The 5392-nt window shown below is 36.5% G+C and overlaps 2 non-coding genes across 2 annotated transcripts; both read right to left on the bottom strand.

Moving 5' to 3' along the window:
* Positions 1-413: 413 nt before the first annotated feature.
* Positions 414-533, bottom strand: LOC132133835 (5S ribosomal RNA). The gene has a single exon (XR_009429235.1). It is a non-coding gene; the product is annotated as a 5S ribosomal RNA (ribosomal RNA).
* Positions 534-616: 83 nt separating this feature from the next.
* Positions 617-735, bottom strand: LOC132133890 (5S ribosomal RNA). Its single transcript, XR_009429277.1, has one exon. It is a non-coding gene; the product is annotated as a 5S ribosomal RNA (ribosomal RNA).
* Positions 736-5392: the final 4657 nt, after the last annotated feature.

Here is a 5392-nt window from a genome sequence, read left to right as displayed (position 1 = left end):
GCTTTATTCTTTCTCCAGTATCTTTTTGAAGTTCTTTACTGTTGCTTTTTTCCTCAGCCACATCTTTGCCATCGCCGTGTTGTTCCTCCATAATCAAACTTTAAGAGCTTTAAAGCTCCTTTGGCCCTAAGCAGTAAATTCTGCTCAGGGCCCTAAAAAATAAAGTAATAAAACAAACCAAGAAAAAAATATATATATTTAACTAAATCCAATATGACATAAAACAAACCAAAACAAACACATGGGAGAGCCTTTCTCTCCCTACTGCCACCTCTTACTTCCTGGAATGTACCAACAATCACAGGTGCTCAGGTTGGTATGGCCGTAAGTGAAGGTGGCTTCAAAGAGAGGGCTATTTTAACATCAGCCACTCTAATCTCCAGTTCATTATATAAGTTCGGAAGAAAACCCAAAACTTACAGCACCTGGTATTCCCAGGTGGTCTCCCATCCAAGTACTAACCAGGCCCAAACCTGCTTAGCTTCCCGAGATCAGATGAGATCGGGCATAGACAGGTTGGTATGGCCATAAGCGAAAGCTGCTGCAAAGCCAGGGCTATTTAAAGATCAGCCACTTTAATCTCCAGATCATTATATAAATTTGGAAGAAACTCAAAAGCTTACAGCACCTGGTATTCCCAGGCGGTCTCCCATCCAAGTACTAACCAGGCCCAAACCTGCTTAGCTTCCAAGATCAGATGAGATCGGGAATAGCCAGGTTGGTATGGCCATAAGCGAAGGCTGCTGCAAAAAGAGGGCTATTTAAAGATCCGCCACTCTAAGCGCCAGTACATTATATAAGTAGGGAAGAAAACCCAAAAGCTTACAGCACCTGGTATTATCCCCAGGCAGTCTCCCATCCAAGTAGTAACCAGAACCAAACATGCTAAGATTCAGACATCGGGCATTTACTCTTTTTAATCTTTTTTTTTTTTTTTTTTGCAAGCTTATTATATAATTAGTGAAAAATTTTCAAAAAGCTTACAGCACCTGGTATTCCCAGGCGGTCTCCCATCCAAGTACTAACCAGGCATAGCCAGGTATGTCCGTAAGTGAAGGCTGCTGCAAAGAGAGGGCAATTTAAAGATCAGCCACTCTAATCTCCAGTACATTATATAAGTAGGGAAGAAAACCCAAAAGCTTACAGCACCTGGTATTCCCAGGCGGTCTCCCATCCAAGTAGTAACCAGAACAAAACATGCTAAGATTCAGAGATCGGCCATTGACTCTTTTTTCTTTTTTTTTTTTGCAAGATTATTACAACCCGAATTCCGGAAAAGTTGGGACGTTTTTTAAATTTTAATAAAATGAAAACTAAAAGACTTTCAAATCACATGAGCCAATATTTTATTCACAATAGAACATAGATAACATAGCAAATGTTTAAACTGAGAAAGTTTACAATTTTATGCACAAAGTGAGCTCATTTCAATTTTGATCTCTGCTACAGGTCTCAAAATAGTTGGGACGGGGCATGTTTACTATGGTGTAGCATCTCCTTTTCTTTTCAAAACAGTTTGAAGACGTCTGGGCATTGAGGCTATGAGTTGCTGGAGTTTTGCTGTTGGAATTTGGTCCCATTCTTGCCTTACATAGATTTCCAGCTGCTGAAGAGTTTGTGGTTGTCTTTGACGTATTTTTCGTTTAATGATGCACCAAATGTTCTCTATAGGTGAAAGATCTGGACTGCAGGCAGGCCAGGTTAGCACCCGGACTCTTCTACGACGAAGCCATGCTGTTGTTATAGCTGCAGTATGTGGTTTTGCATTGCCCTGCTGAAATAAACAAGGCCTTCCCTGAAATAGACGTTGTTTGGAGGGAAGCATATGTTGCTCTAAAACCTTTATATACCTTTCAGCATTCACAGAGCCTTCCAAAACATGCAAGCTGCCCATACCGTATGCACTTATGCACCCCCATACCATCAGAGATGCTGGCTTTTGAACTGAACGCTGATAACATGCTGGAAGGTCTCCCTCCTCTTTAGCCCGGAGGACACGGCGTCCGTGATTTCCAACAAGAATGTCAAATTTGGACTCGTCTGACCATAAAACACTATTCCACTTTGAAATAGTCCATTTTAAATGAGCCTTGGCCCACAGGACACGACGGTGCTTCTGGACCATGTTCACATATGGCTTCCTTTTTGCATGATAGAGCTTTAGTTGGCATCTGCTGATGGCACGGCGGATTGTGTTTACCGACAGTGGTTTCTGAAAGTATTCCTGGGCCCATCTAGTAATGTCATTGACACAATCATGCCGATGAGTGATGCAGTGTCGTCTGAGAGCCCGAAGACCACGGACATCCAATAAAGGTCTCCGGCCTTGTCCCTTACGCACAGAGATTTCTCCAGTTTCTCTGAATCTTTTGATGATGTTATGCACTGTAGATGATGAGATTTGCAAAGCCTTTGCAATTTGACGTTGAGGAACATTGTTTTTAAAGTTTTCCACAATTTTTTTACGCAGTCTTTCACAGATTGGAGAGCCTCTGCCCATCTTTACTTCTGAGAGACCCTGCTTCTCTAAGACAAAGCTTTTATAACTAATCATGTTACAGACCTGATATCAATTAGCTTAATAATCACTAGATGTTCTCCCAGCTGAATCTTTTCAAAACTGCTTGCTTTTTTAGCCATTTGTTGCCCCCGTGCCATCTTTTTTGAGACCTGTAGCAGGCATTAAATTTTAAATGAGCTAATTAAGTGGATAAAAGTATAAAATTTCTCAGTGTAAACATTTGCTACGTTATCTATGTTCTATTGTGAATCAAATATTGGCTCATGTGATTTGAAATTCCTTTAGTTTTCATTTTATTAAAATTTAAAAAACGTCCCAACTTTTCCGGAATTCGGGTTGTATATAATTAGTGAAAAATTTCCAAAAAGCTTACAGCACCTGGTATTCCCAGGCGGTCTCCCATCCAAGTACTAACCAGGTATAGCCAGGTAAGTCCGTAAGCGAAGGCTGCTGCAAAGAGAGGGCTATTTAAAGATCAGGCACTCTAATCTCCAGTACATTATATAAGTTTGGAAGAAAACCCAAAAGCTTACAGCACCTGGTATTCCCAGGCAGTCTCCCATCCAAGTACTAACCAGGCCCAAACCTGCTAAGCTTCCGAGATCAGATGAGATCGGGCATAGCCTTTTTTTTTTTTTATTAAGACGTTTCAATCAATAAAATACAATAGATTAAACACAATCGATAGAAAAAACAAAAAATTGTCTTTACACATCTCTACATTACACATCTTTCCTTTACATAGATAACTTAAAAATCTCCTTCACTTTCTGGCAGCTTCCACATTAAATCATTTAAAACACAACAAACTTTTGGGGTAAAAACATCATAAAAAGAGTCTAACATATTTACACCTTTAAAGTACACATACACTCTTTCAATATATAATTCTGTTTTTCTTTTAAACACAGTCCAAACATCCAACACAATTTTTTTCTTTTTAGCCACTGTTCTTCTGTCCCATATTGCACTTTTCATTAGCATTACACACAGATTAATGAAACTTTTGTTTTGACACTTTTTTTCCCAACCAAACATCACAACTCTGTTCCATTCCATTCAATTTTCATCCCACTCCTCAGTCACAACTTTGATTAAACATTTACATTTCCTTAAAAATTCCTCTAGCTCCCTTCAATGTAAAAACATATGTAAAATCCCCTCTTCCTCTTCCTGGCACACTTTACACAGAGCATTTTCTTTCATTCTTATTTTATTTAAAATAACCTCAGTAAAAACCACTTTATGCCTTATAAAATACTCCAAACATTCCAATTTTGTTTCCACACATTTCCCCGTCATGTTTCTCCATATACACTCTTTTTATAAATCTTTGAATTTCTGCAATATCCAGTATCCATTTGCAATCGGCTCTTTAAAAACATCATCTCTAAAAGCACAATAAATCATTTTCAGAGTACATTCCTTAAAATCATACAGTTTTTCCCCTAATTTCACATGAATACATTTCTCTTTTGGCTCTCCTTCCATACTTTCTATTCTTTTAATCCACTCTTTAGGTATTGCAGTTTTAATGATTTCATATTTATTTTTTATTTCTTGTTCACTGCAATCCTCTTTTGCCTCCTCCATTGCATCTACAATAAATTGTGTTGGTAAAAACCCTTCTTTAAATTCATACAAAACATCTCTCACTCTTGTTATCCCCACTTCCATCCATTTCTTTAAAAAAATTCCTTTGTTTTGTTTTAAAATGTTTTTGTTTAAGAACAGAGGTTGATTTAAAATGTTTTCTCTCCCATGTGGATCATACAAAATTTTCCCCAAGCACTAAACATTTCTCTATAAAACTCTGGTAAGCATTCTGTCATCCAATTCTTCGTTTTCATCCATAAAATTCCATCCCCCATGTTGAAATCCCCACATTTGTTTAAAAAATATTCCATTGTCTTTTTCCATGCTGTTTTGTGACCCTCATCTAGATATTATTTTACTATTTTAATTCTTAAGCTATTTTTTCTCTGTTCCACATCAATTAATCCCATCCCTCCCTTCCCTGCTTCTCCTATTAATGTACTATATGCAATTCTTGAAGGTTTACTATTCCATAAAAAATCAAAAAAACTTTTTTTCAACCTTTTTTCCACCCACATTGGCATAGCAGTCACATATAAAACATACCACAACTTTGACACCATTAACACATTTAAAATTAAAACCTTCCCTTTTAAACTTAACCCTTAAACAGGCAAGAGTGGAAAATGATTAGCAAAAAATATTTTCATGTCATTTTTTACATCATCTGAGCTTAAGTAAAACATATCCAAAATAATTTTTGAAATATTTGATATATTTTGGATTTCATGAGTTGTGACTCCCAGGTCATGTTGCCTTATTAGGGTATAAAAAAGGACCAAGTCATTAATCTGTTAACTGTTACTGGCCTACTTGCCACTGCATGCTTAAAACAATTATATCCTATACTTTACCTGATGTAATGTTGACAAATTATATATCATTCAAAAGCTTACGAACTCAAGATTCAGCCTGTGAAAACCATTTTGAAATCGGACCTTGCTTTACCATAAAAATGGTACTCTGTTACCCCCCATTTTTTAAATAGGCATTAAAGTGCACTATCCAAACTTAAATTGCTGTAATTTATGAACACTTTGGAATATAAACCTAAGATTGGTCTCTTTTTAAAGAAGAAAAGTGGATTTGTTTCAAGAAATTGAAGTATCAAAAAGTTATAGAAGTTTAAATGTACTGTAAATAATATGCGCTATATTAATTTTATTATATTTTATTTATTATAAATATTTTACATAACAGGTTTTACTCTAAAATTGGTATAAAATTAAAGCCTTGTGTCTAAATAAGTTATGTTACAAATTTGAAGTTGATATG

The sequence above is a fragment of the Carassius carassius genome, chromosome 50 (genome assembly GCF_963082965.1).
Source record: "Carassius carassius chromosome 50, fCarCar2.1, whole genome shotgun sequence".
In the NCBI taxonomy this organism is placed as follows: domain Eukaryota; kingdom Metazoa; phylum Chordata; class Actinopteri; order Cypriniformes; family Cyprinidae; genus Carassius; species Carassius carassius.
The sequence above is the reverse complement of the archived record's forward strand: the minus strand, read 5'-3'. Positions and strand labels throughout refer to the sequence as shown.